The following is a 13,944-nucleotide window of genomic DNA, read 5'->3' as shown; positions in this document are numbered from 1 at the left end:
TTTACCTGAATGTCACTGGGGACGGAATCGGGAGTGGGTGGGGGGAATTCTAATTTCCTTCCAGTAAAGAGAATAGAAATCTGAGGTTTGACATAAAGTTCTTATATTGCCACTGTCAAATAATTAATATAATTACTATTTTAATACCATATCTGACTTGCACTGATCCTCTCCTGGGTGTCAGGTACTGTGGAGGTGGCTCTCACACATCATCCTTAATCCTGACAGAAATCCTAGAAAGGAAGCCTTCCTGTTACATGGATGAAGAAATGCACCTCAGAGAGTCTGTGTCTCATATCCAAGGTGACACAGGGACCCTTGGCAGCACCTGAGGACTGATCTCCCTGACTCCATGCCCAATCTCCGAGAGCTATGTGACCTTGGGCAGTGCAGACCCCTCATCTGCGACATGGCAGATAATGATAATAATTCATGTTGTAGGACTCTGGGAATAAATAAATCAAAATGAACAAAATAACTCCAAGCCATCAGAACTCCTGTCAGGATTGAATAAGTTGATATGAGAGTGTGCTTTGTAAACGGCACTGCACCCTACAAATGTTATCATCATTATTATTATTATTCCAAAAATATGGCTGCTCCCATAAAATAAAACCAACTGTGGTATGTATTTATGCCAACATGCCTCAGAAACAATTTCTACCGTGGCAGGTTGCCTCCCTATCATGTTATTAAAAGGTTAAAGGAAAATGAACAGTGGAGGATTAAGATTAGATCTTTCACACATGAAACCACAAAATCAATAGAGCCCCTTAATCTATCTGGTGATATGAAGAAATATACTGAGGTGCCTGGAACAATTACTCAGGAAAATGTCAACAGGTATTGACAAGAACTCTGGCAAGGAATGACGGCCGAGGCTCGGCCACTGACTCCGGACCAACGGAGACTAATAATGTTCAGCGAACTTCAGAGGGATGGGGAAGCTCTGAGAACAGGTACTCTGCATTCCCCCAAAGTTCTGTGTCTGTTTTGTCTGTTTCCACAACTGGGTCAGAGCTGCATGGTGGGAAGTGAACATCCCAGAAGCACCATGGGGAGCGTGTGATGACACCTATTTGTGGTCACTATGGGGCCTTGTTAAAACCTGCTATTAGTGTCCTTGTGCTATGATGGTCATTACCACTGTCACTGAGAATTATTTAGCATTTAGAGAATGCTAGTTATTTTCCAGCTACCTGTGGGATTGGAGACTAAGGCTGGAAAAGGATGCTCGGGACAGTAGAGGAAGGAAGAATGAGGTGAGTATTCCAAGCAGGCTTTTAAGCAAATAATTTAAAATTTGACTAAGTCTCAGACTCAAGTCTGGCCCTAGGGCACCCTGAGAGAGAATAGCCTTTTGATCAACTTGGAAGCTCCATGGTTCTCTATCTGTGTGACCCTTTTCCTACAGTCGTAGCACAGGACAAAAAGCAGCTTCATGTGTGGAAAAATCTGCCCAGTGTCAAGCAAAGCCCACAGATTTACATACAGTGTCCCAAATCCTTACAAACCCATACAAGTCTCCTCTCTTTGCAAAGAAAGATCTGACGATCCGAGAAGCATAGCACCTTGCCTAGAGTCACACACTGGTGAATGACAGATCGAAGGCCAACTCAGGCTGCTGTGCCTCCAATGTCCACAGTGTGCCGCTCTTCAGCATTGCTTCTCAGAAGTACCCATCCCAGCTGGGCATAATGTGCACCTGTAATCTCAGTTCTCTGGGAGCTGAGTCAGAAGGATCTCAAGTTCAAGGCCAGCCTGGACCACACAGTGAATTGCAGACCAGCCTAGTCTACATATCAATGAACTGTTTTAAAAAAAAAAAAAAGTGAAAACCCCAAGCCAGAGATTGTGGCTGGGCCAGAAGTATAGTGTATAATTTCACAGTTCCTTCCAAACATGGCCACATAGTGGGACTCACAGGTGCTGAGTGTACCAGCAGCAAGGGCCCTAAAGGAACTGAGAGAATGAGTAGGCCCTGGAGCTGGCCAGGGAGGCCTGCAAGGTTTAGAAAGATGCCCACACTATCAAGGACCTTCATGGAAGCCCAGGGCAGCATCAGTTCTCTGTCTCCCACACTCACGAGCCTGGAGACTGAGATTGCGGGGGGTGGGGGGGGGGTGGTATAGGAGCCCCAGGCATTCCTTCTATAAGCAGATTAACATAAGCTAGTGCAGCTTCCAGGTTCTGATGCATCTTTGCCCTATGTCGAGCTGGTGGGCTCTGGTTATCATCTACTTTCCAATCTCCAGATCTCAGCTCATACTGCCACAGTGAGTCTGCCTGTCTCTAAAATGCCCAGGTAATCCCATAAGGATACTATTTTATTATGGAGGTGGGAACCCACCTCTATGTATGTGTTATGCTAGCCTAATTCCATGTGTTTTATATTCCTGGCTAAGGTTCTGATATCAGATTTGTTATCTTTAGATATGGGAATAATCCGTTCCCCCGAGAACACACACCCATGTAAGTGGGACCAGCTTCTCCCTAGCTTAAATTTGCTTGTAAGATATTCTCAGCACTTACCTTGAATATCCCTGCTCTTTTCACTTGTGTTCTACCTCTGAATTACACCACTTCCACGCACTAGGGGTTATACAAGCATTTGAAGAAAAGACCATAGCCTGTGTGCCACTGATTCACAAAATCCTTAAGTCTTGAATCGTAAGTTCAGGAATAACTTCTGTGAACTGGTGTGCAATGGCGTAATTCTCGCTGTGGTCAGGAGGTTTGCCAATTTCTGTGAGTATATGTATGAAGGAGTGTGTGTGCGTGTGCGTGTGCGTGTGCGTGTGCGTGTGCGTGTGTGTGTGTGTGTGTGTGTGTGTGTGTGTGTGTGTTTGATTGAGTCGTTAATTCATTTTTCTTTCATTATTGTGACCAAACACTCTAAGGGGAGAAGGCTTTATTTTGGATCACGACCTCAGAGGTTCAGCACATGGTTAGTACCCACCACACACTTGAGCAGAAAACCATGACAGGGGAATGTGGAGAAGGGGGCTTTTTGTCTTCAGGACCAACTGGAACAGAGTAAAGAAAGGACTGTAGAGCAAGTACAGCCACCAAAGGCATTCACCCAGTGACCTGTTTTCTCTTAACTGTTCCTACCACCTACAGGAAACAGAACTTTCCCAAACAGCACCACTAACTAAGGACCAAGCATTCAAATTAAGACCCTGGGAGGTACATTTCCTATTGAAACCATAACTTTTCACCTCTGGTCCTGAATGATGGTGACCATATCATAATGTGAAATTTATTTATTCAATCTCCAATAGTCTTTGAAGTCAAAAGAGTTCCAAAATTGTTCAAGGGTTTAAGTTCATTGTTTCCTTTAAGGCACAAGGCAAACTCTTCCAAAAAGAATAAGGATATAAAAGAGATTGGACCCAAAGCCCAGCAGGAAAACATTCAATGCTGTGACTCTACACCTGCCTTCTGAGGCATGTGGTCTAGCAAGTCTTGCAGGGCCCTGCCCCCATGGCTTTACTGCTCTTTTTTTTTTTCTGCTATATGGCCTCTTTTCTCTGCTAGCCCCACTCACTTTGGATTTCCTCAGTAGGCCTTTCATGGTCCTGGCATCTCTGATATCCCAGGGTCTTCATTTCAAATTAAATTTCACCTTCACTCTCTGAGGGACTCTGGCCCTGCCACACTTGCCTGGCTTCCCTGGCCTTTGACATTTGGGTAGAAGCATCCCTGACTCCCTAATTCTTGTTTTCTGCATCCATATAAAAACAGCATCACAAAGATGATGCCTTAAGACCATCACTGCAGCAGTCCCTAAGTGGACAACTAAACATGAGAACATGCTTCCCTAGCTGGCCTTGTGCGTGCTGGGTGCCCTTAAGTTCTGTTTTCAATGCAAAGTCTTTCAACTGACATAAAACTTTTCTGCCGTTGATCCTGTGATGGGTGGAGTTCAGCCAACTTCTGTTTAATTTCCAATTCCTATCTTTCCTGTTGTTACAATGTATTTGATTTGCTTTTAATGGAATTAATCTCTTTAACAAACTTGCCTGCCATTTTTTTTAACTCAAGCTTAAACATGTTGATTTTCAGAGCAAATTGCATGTTTTTCAAATCTTTTACTAAAGTTCTCGCTACTGAGTTTTAATAACAGCAACCAGCACAAAGTACACCAGGGGTCAGCAAGATGGCTCAGTAGGTAAGGCCTAACAACCTGATTTAGATTTCCAGGGTCATGTGGTCAAAGGAGGGAACCAGCTCCCACAAGTTATCCTCTGACTTCCATCATGCACACTCATGCACCAGGAGACACACATGCCCAAACATGCGCGCGCGCGCACACACACACACACACACACTCACACATGCACACATACACACACATGTGCACATACACACACATGTGCACATACACACACATACACACACACCTTTTAAAAAGAAAACATTCCATAGTCTGAATGATATTCTATCTTGAAATTTTCTACACCAAATTAATATATTAGTTTTCAATTCACTCAAAGTCTCAAGACAGAGAAAATGTGCAGATCTTTTTCATGAATGTAACTGTTGCATTCACTTTTCCTGAAAGGGACAAAGACTTCACCCGAGATGGGCACTCACAACAGGTCTAAGTGTTATTTCAGTGCCTCACCAGAGTTCAACTTGGTGAGACCCATGAGTTTGTGTCAAGAACATGGGTAAGGGGTTTCTTACAGGAGTGTAGGTGATTACAAAACAGCTGTATCACCACAAAGGTACACCCCAACATGGATGGCTACCTCAGGGAAGCTGCATCATGGAGTCCGCATGTCAACTCACCTCCTACTTCCTATAAGTAGTTTAGCAGATGTTATATAGGAGGGAGCAACATCTGGAAATAAAGGCAAGTGTCTTCTGCCCCTCCCTAAAGAGTGTCAATAGCCTTTAGGGGAACATTTTATATTCAAATCATAGCAATTGGTGTATGTTAATTTTTTAACTTTATTTTTATTTGTGTGTGTGTGTGTGTGTGTGTGTGTGTGCACGCACACACACACACATGTGGAAGCCAGAGATTCATGTTGGGATGTCTCCCTTCCTTACACTCTACCTTATATTTTTGAGGCAAGATCTCTTCCCTGAATCCAAAGCTAACTATTTCAGGGCTGGCAGGCCAACGAGCCCCATGAACCTGCCTATCTTGTGCCTCCAACCCCACAAGGCTGAGGTTACAGGCATGCACTGCCATGCTCAGCTGTTACATGGCGGTTCAGAATCCAAACTCAAGTCCTTGTGTTTGTGCTACAAGCCTCTTACCCACTGAGGCTCCTCTCCAATCCCTTGGCTTGCATTTGAAAGAAATGAAATATTCCCCTCACAGCACTGTAAGTAATTTCCTGGGCTGTACTGGATCTTCAAAGATGGTTCCCAATGAGCCACACGTGTGTATTCACCCCAGTGGTTCCCTCTCACAGACCATGTCTGGGCTTACCCTGTGACCTGCTTCAACAAATGGGATGTGATAGATGAAAAGTCAGTCCAAATAAGTACATCAACATGCAACAACTTCTGCTTTTATGTCCTGGGAGCCCTGTGCTTCCATGTAAGATGCTCAGCTTCCCTAGCAGACAGAGAACATGCAGTGGCCTCTGGGGTGGGATGGCTCCTTGGCAAGGAATAGCCCCTGGGAGAACCCAAAATCCATTTCAGCTGTCATAGGCAGCCCTTAACCATCAATCATCCAAACCAAGAGCCCTGTGAGTTGAGAACCATTTGTAATATTCCAGCCCTCACCATCTCACAGAATGGGTGACCATTTCTGCCGTGCTCAGCCTGAATTCTTGACCTACAGAATCGTGGTAATAGTGATAATGTTGATTAGTAAACCTTTCTGTTGTAGGGTAATTTCTTCTGACAATACCAGACAACAGAAGCCCTGCACATCCATGACTGCAATAAAAGGCTTGACCCTTTGACCTCTCTGCTTCTTTGCTCCAGGCTTCACAAGTACAGAGGGTTTTTGTAGTTCCCTACCCTAACCCCCAACCCAGGAATCGATTTACAGTTACTAATTCATCATTATAGATATTTGTGATGATTTTAACTTATTTTCTCTCCAAAAATGAAGGCTTTGTGAGTGCAGTGAGCTAGGCATGATAGTTACTGATGTACCCTCCACCTTAGCGTAGAGCTTGGTCCACTGTGCAGTGAACACTGAAAAATAATTATTTTTGAATGTATAAACGAATCGATGGAAAGTTTAGGTTTGGATGAATTTGAGAGCATTGGAAGCACGCAGATTGAAAAATTGTTCATTTGCTGGGCTAAGGAGTTTGAACTTGGTCCTGTAATGAGTGAATGAGCAGACGAACAAAGTGGATTAAATTTCACCATTTGCTGCAGCTAATCCACAAAATCAATGCAAATACATAATCCATCCAGTTGTTTAAAGTCCCCTAGGTAATTAGTTCTGTGGCACATTGCCAGATACTACCCCATTTTTCCTCCTCACACGTTTGAGCATTCCTGGAAATATTTGAAGTAGAAAATGAGTACTCTGAATATTTTTATTGTTATTAAATTCAGTTTCCTATACTCATGTATTATTTATTATTATTAATTATTATTATTATTATTATTAGTGTGTGTGTGAATGTGTGTGTGTGTGTGTGTGTGTGTGTGTGTGTGTGTGTGTGTGTACACACATGCCAGAGGCCAGAAAACAATGTAAAGTCAGTTCTCTCCTTGCACTTACATGATTTCCAAATGTTGAACTGGGATTGCCATGCTTGCACAGCCATCTCACTAACCCTGTACTTACACATATTTTTAAACACACAGAAATCTGTCCTCCTTGGCTGCACTCATGCCTATGCTGATGATGTCAGTGATCATCATGGAGGGGGCTAATAAGAGATTCAAATTTGGAGGACCCACAAAAAGTGCTTGGTAAAAGACATGGTGTGCTGTGCCTCCAGCACTTGACACTTAGTCCTAGAGAGAACTCAAGAACTACACTGTGGCTTGTGAACCATCCAGCAAATGAAGCCATCTGTCACTTAGGAGTCATGGAGACAGTACTGCTCTGTGGCTAAGGTTGACATTTTCTCCTCAGGGACTCTACCCACAGTATGCTTCTTTATCACCAGTGTGACCCACCTGTCCTGTTCTATCTTTGCTTCTTGACCACTCCTCTTCATACATACTGTTAAGTCCTTTCTGGACAGCAGTATGGCAACGATTAGGAGCTGAGCACGATGCCCACTCTGGGCGCTGAACCCTATCTAACTTGAGAACTTGCTTCACCCCATTGTGTTTGGCAAGCATTCCCTGAATGCCGGGGCAAAGCAGCAAAGCCAGCAATCCTGTCCATACTCTGGCCAGTTCCCCACCTTGTAACTTACTGTTGGTCCCTTACTTCTACCTGGCTATCACAGTGCTCAGCAGGAGCAGCAGCAGCAACAGCAGTGGTGCTAATCACGTGTTCTTGGTGTGCTTCCTGCTTTTTCTTCATCTATATGGCTTACACTCAGTGTTGTCAGTCTCTGCTAATTACCTTCCTTTATATTGCTATAGCAAAATGCCGTAGGCTGGGTAATTTATAAAACAAAGAGGTTTATTTGGCTTACGATTCTAGTGACTAAAGGTTCAAAGAAGTATGGCATATAAAAGAGACCAAGAACATGAAGTTGCCTGACTTCATAACCCATTCTCCAAAAAAAAAACCCCAAAATTATAAATAAATAAATATGCAATCAAGTCTTTGAGAGCCACATTAGTGCCTTCCAAGAACAGTTCAATTCCCTCATGACCTCCTACGAACCCTACTTCACAAACTCTTACCCCCCACCACACACACACACCACTGACATGCTAGTGACCAGGATTCCAGCACACATACCACTGGGGGGGGGGGGGACACACTGAAGCCCTGTCTAAGCCATGGTACTTGCTCTCTATGTTTGTCAGGGAGAATGGCCCTTTTGGACTTAGTGGACCTAACACACACTAGAAGCCTGAATACATCTGCACAGAACCGCCTGCCCATTCTCCACATGAGGAAATAATACAAAGAGTGGACACGCAGTCCCCCTCTCTGTGAACACAGGACAAACAGGACCCTAGGGTGGCAGTGAATCTCTCTTACTAAATAGATGCCACCTCTGTGTCCCTCCAGAGCTGTCACAACATTGAGATGGCTGTTTCTCAACCATGACTTTTCCAAAGAATGTGTGCCATGCTTTGAGGTGAGGAATGAGAATTACAGGAGGGACACGATATTAGTTCAGGTGATTCTAGCCAACATAGCAGAACATCACTGGCATCTGCGTGCCTCAGAACAATGGCAGACTCTTCTCACTCAAGAACCGCCTGTCAGCAGAGAGTGGGAATGACTCTGCTCCATGCAGTCACATTGAGATCTAGGCTGCCGGGTACCCTCTTCTGCATCAGCTTCCAAGTTCATGCCCACTGTCCACACCAATGGGAAGGAGAGAAGAGTGTCTGTGGGATCATGCATGTCCTGTGTACATCTTTTAAAGTGGCATCACTATTGCACACCTTGCATGTCAGGTCAGTATTGTAGCTGCAGGGCCAAGCATAGGGTAAGACGCAGGTCTTTCCTCCCCAGCATCTCCACAGTTCCTTCTGGCGCTATGAAAGCCAGTCAGCATAGGAGATCTTTCTCAAGCGTCCCTATTGGCTTGAGATTGATTTCTATATGGGGAAGAACATGGGAAGTCCCGCCCCTAGCTGTGGAGCATTTGGTAATTGAGAGCAGCTAGGGGAGGGGATAGTTATTATTTCCTTGGGGATATGGCCACTAGTATGTTGTACATGCTCCCATGGGTGACCCCACACCCATGCACATACAAGCAGCACTAATTGGACACAGTGGGGTCCAATATAAATATAGATATATAGATATAGAAGTAGATATAGAGAGATAAATAGATGATTGATAGATAGATAGATAGATAGATAGATAGATAGATAGATAGATGAGGTAGGAAGAGGGGCATGTTGAGAGTGTCTGGGAGCTGGAGAAGATGAATTTGATCAGAATGCATTGTATATAACTATGAAGTTATCAAATAAAAAATTGTAAATGATAATAAAGAAAAATAGAGATGAAGTGGCATACATCACTTCTCTCTCTAGTTCACTGAACAGATTTTAGACCCAAGGCCACACATAATGAACAGTAATGGGAGCTGAGAAACAGTGGAGCCTGACCAAAAGGGGATGTGGCCTCCATCAACAGCTATTCTCTTGGCCACAAAGGGATGAGACCCTCCCATAATACCAGGGCTATGATTATTTTTACTTTTATTTTCTTCCTTCTTTCTCATTTGGATCTTATTTTCCCCAGAGTGTCCTCCAGGGAGCTTGCTGCCCACTCAACCCACCATGCTTCTTCCAGGACCAATTTTAAGCCATGGTGATGATAATATGCATACCATGCATAAAGATTTGCACTATGCACAACTACCTTGAGGGATGTAGTTAGCACAGCCAGCCGTCTGCTAAGGGCCCCTTTACAGCAGGTGCCCTGGACCTCAAGGAAAATCCTTCAGGCAATCCTATAGAAATCAGGGATTTGAAGATACTGACTGAGACTCTGGAGCAACAAGAAGGTCCCGCAATAGTGGGCCTGGAAGGTAAGGAGCTCCATGGCAGGGGACTCGGCTGCTGCCCACAGGTGTGTATGTGATGAAGGAGCAGAGATGTACTGCCCGGAACAATGCTGCTCTGAGCGGCTGCCGCTCTCAGCCGTAGAAGTTAATATGCTTTCCTTAACAGAGCTGCTATCTCATAGCAATCCTGCCTTTGTGCAGAGCTGTACAGTATCCAAAGCCACTCACAGACAGCGTGGCATTGGCCTCTCTCAGAGACTGACTCAGTACTTTGCTCTGCTCCTATCTCTGCAGTGCCTCGGGGCTCTCTGCTCCAGTGCTTTTCCATAATCCATTCTCTGCACTGCAGCAGAAAGACTCTCCATCACAAAGCAAGCTGCCCCTTCCCTCGGCCCTGACGCTCAGATGCTCTTCCTGCGCTTAGAATAAAGTCCATGTCAGCAGCACTACCCATGAGGCCCTGATAGTGTGATCCCAGCCAGCCTTCCCATTTTCATTCCTTTCTACTGCTAGTCATGCTGATCCCCTAGGTAGTGACACATTGGTGTCTCTACCCTGATACCCTCTGTCCCTACAGGGCTACATGCCCTGCTGTTGGTTCTCTGACTTCTCCTTGAATCTTAAGACCAGCTGCCTTTGGAGAATACATTCCCCCTAACCATGCACACATGCATGTGCTTGCCATGTGCCCAGCCTGCACCAGGCAGACCTCTATCACAGTGCAGCTTCCTCGGGAGGCTATCAGCTCTCATGGGGACTGGCTATTGCATCTTGACCTGCTGACTTAGCACTGTACCCATTGTCTAGTAGATGCTCAATAAATGACCAGGGCAGCATTATTTCAAGAAGCCTGCATTTGCAACTAAAGTAAGTATCAATGGCTTTAAGAGATTTGTTCAGGACATAAACTGATAAGTAAGCTGCCGTGATTAACCTTGATTGGCTTAAGGACTTCCTGGGAGTTTAGTAAGGCAGGCCCCTGAGTGTGTGAGGGAAGGCATCTCTAGAGATGCTGAGATGATGAGGCCTCCCATGCAATGAACATATTACTGATTTGTTGGGTTCATGGTGGGATGGCATTAGTGGCAGGTGGGGCTTGGAGTCTAGTTGGATAAAGTAGGTCTCTGGGGGGCAGTCTTCTTAGGGGGCTTTGTCTTGTTCTACCTCTTCTTGTATGCTGTATGATCTTTTCTTGACTTTCAAGAAAGAATCTTTGTCCCATGCTTCTACCACCAGGATGTTCTTCTGCCCAAGCACGTGAAACATTTTGAAACCGCAAGACCAACTAACTTCCTCCTATTCATTGTTTCTGTTTTGGTAACATGGACAAATAAACCCTTCCTCCCCAAGTTCCTTCAATCATGGTCAATATCAGAGCAATAGAAAACAAACTAAAACACACACCCAGCAGCTGATTGGACAGACAGAATTGCCAGCTTTGCCTAAACCTCTTTTAAGCTACATGAAGAGCCTTTGTTGTGCATTGAAAGATAAATGTGTTCCAAGAGCACAGTGCCATTGTGGTAAAACTGTGAAACTTGGTGTTGGCCATAGACCTGGATATAGGCTGCAAAATTACATCAGCAGAGGTCGGCAAGTGGATTCATATAGTGATGAATTTCTACATAGAGTTTAAAGTCTTAGAAACGTATGACCCATTTTAAAGCTCCCCTGTGATCAGCAATAAGAGCTATGGCCCCTAGGACAGTAGCTAGACCAGAGGGCTGATGAGGTATTATCTTTTCAGCAGACCTGAAGCAATGCTGGCACTCTCTAAGAGCAGGACAGAGCCTCTGAACGTGAAAAGACACTCTAGAGGTCAGAAAAAAATCTTATATCCAGCAATGGATTGGCTGCCAGCCAGCTGTGGAAGCAGCTGTAGATCCCCAACCGACAGGCACAGGGGCAATCTTTGCTTTGTTGGTTTACTGTTGATTTCAAACAGGATGATGAACAGGAAGACTATGACACTGCTAAAAACCTGGCCGTGGAAATGTGTGTCATTATCTCTGCAATTGCAGGCTACCATCGTCCCACATGACCTCAGGTGAGGAGCTTGGAGAACCTTAGAGGGTGCTATGAGGTTCATATGCCAGGAGATCTTTTAGGGACCAAAGGATCTGACATCGGTATAAAACAATGAGTGGTATTTAACCCCCTGAGGCATTTATTCTGGGCAAGCATAGAGGTGAGAACCCATGATTCATTCGTGTAACTTTGACTTTTAGGTTCCTGCATGGATGCTTGTCAGTGAATTGGTCAAAAAGAGACCCTTACTGTATAAGGATTTGATTCCTCTTACATGGCTTGTGCTCATTAGTTTTTGTTTTTTTGTATTTTGGTGTTTGTTTGTTTGTTTGTTTGAAAAAATGTGACCATCAGATTGACCCATGAAATATTTTCTTGATTAATGTTCGATGTTGGAGGTTCCAGTCCACTGTGTATGATGCCACTACTGGGCAGGTAGGCCTGGGTTGTATAAAAAAAAAAAACAAGCTAAGCAAGCCATGGAGACAAGTCAGTAAGCAGCATGCCTTCATGCTCTGTGCTTCTGTCCCTGCCCCTGGGTTCCTTTGTTGAGTTCCTGCTCTGAGTTTACTTCATGATGGACTGTGATTGGGTTGAGTAAGCCAAATAAACCCATTCCTGCTTTTGGTAGTGGTTTCTCTATCATGACAATAGAAAGCAAACTAATACACACCTGGATGGGAACAGGGATAGTTCTTGGAACTCAATTTTCTGCCTGCTTACCAATGATTAACTGCAGCAATCAATTGTGTCAAAGTTCAGACCAACTGCATCCTTGGGGATGTCGGCGAGACAATGCCTTGTGCTTGAGTTTATGGTGACTGTAATATGAACAGGTTGGTCTACTGTAGAGCATGTGAGGGACCACTATCTTCCCTAGATGTCCCTCCACCCCTTTTCTGCGTGCCCAACCCCAGCCCAGTTACTCCAGTAGACACAGAGAGGTGGTAGCCTGGGAGAGCACCCCAACTTACATTCGGAAGTTAGGTCATTCAAACCTGGAGACAACCTATGGAATGGATGTCAATGAACATTTTATCAATAAGACAGTTTTGGAGAAATAGGTAACAGCAAAGAACACCAAATGTTTTTTCTATCTCACCCTTGTGTTACACGTCACCTCTCCCCGCTGAGGTTCCTCACCACATTCACAACTCACCCAGCATCTACGCTTTAAAGAGTTGTAGGTTCCTTGACACCATTTGATGAAGATAATTTGTGATTTGATTTTAGTTCATTGATTCTTGAGGACTGGGAAGGCGCTTCTTTAAGCTTCAGTGTTTGCATCTTGCCTAAGCATTGCACAGTGCACCTGTCACACACTCACACACACACACACACACACACACACACACACACACACACACACACACACACACATACACACGCTCACCCTGCCACCCAGTGCTGAGATCTTTACCACTGTCTCCAGGTTGGAATCAGAACTGAAATATATAAAAACCCACCTCACATCTGGTCATGGGCAGCCTGGCGGGTGCTTCTTTTCCTTCCTCCCTCCCTCCCTCTCTCCCTCCCTCTCTCTCTCCCTCCCTCCCTCCCTCCCTTCCTTCCTTCCCTCGTGTGTTGTGTGTGTACAACCATATGTGTACAGAGGTCATAGGAGAACATTGGGTGTTGTCCTCTGTCATTCTCTATCTTACTCCTTCAAGACAGGGTCTCCTGATCCTGGACAGGTGCTTGTGACCATACCTAGTAGTTGTTTGTTTGGGTGGGTGGGTGGGTTTTTTCCCCTTCAAACATGGGTACTAAAGATCTGAGTTTAGTCTTTCTGTTTGCACAAGTACTCTCACACACTAAGCCATCTCCCTAGCCCCTGAGAAGCATTTCTAGAGGTTTTGAGGTGAGTGGCTGAATAGGTTGTGCTATTTCTAGAACACGTCTCTCTGGTCTTTTCCTTTAAGTCAACTGAACGGGGAGGGTGGCAGATGAACCTGGGAGCCATCTTGAGCAACAAAAAGCTGTGGGAGAGGGGGCCTGTCTTCCTAGGCTCCAATAGTATACTGATGGTTGTGAGTGATACCTGCCTTGGCTGGATTCAGTCCCGGAGAAAGAACTGGGGTTTCCATAACCTGGCAAATGAGGGAAGTGGTAGGTGAAGCGTCTGGTAGCCACTCAGGTGTATCAACTGTGGCTCTCAACAGTCTCCAGCAAATATTAGAGACAAATGTTGAATTTTCCTGACTCAATCAGCTGCTAAACTTACTTCCCAACAAGGTTAGAGCTGAGTGCCCAATAAATAAGGCCCTATAGAAGCCATGTCGATGCAGCAATACAGATTAGAATATTTTCTTGAAATTATAAT

This window comes from Peromyscus californicus, unplaced genomic scaffold (genome assembly GCF_007827085.1).
Source record: "Peromyscus californicus insignis strain IS unplaced genomic scaffold, ASM782708v3 Scaffold_5__1_contigs__length_169319896, whole genome shotgun sequence".
Taxonomy (NCBI): Eukaryota; Metazoa; Chordata; class Mammalia; order Rodentia; family Cricetidae; genus Peromyscus; species Peromyscus californicus.
This window is presented reverse-complemented; position numbering follows the sequence as displayed.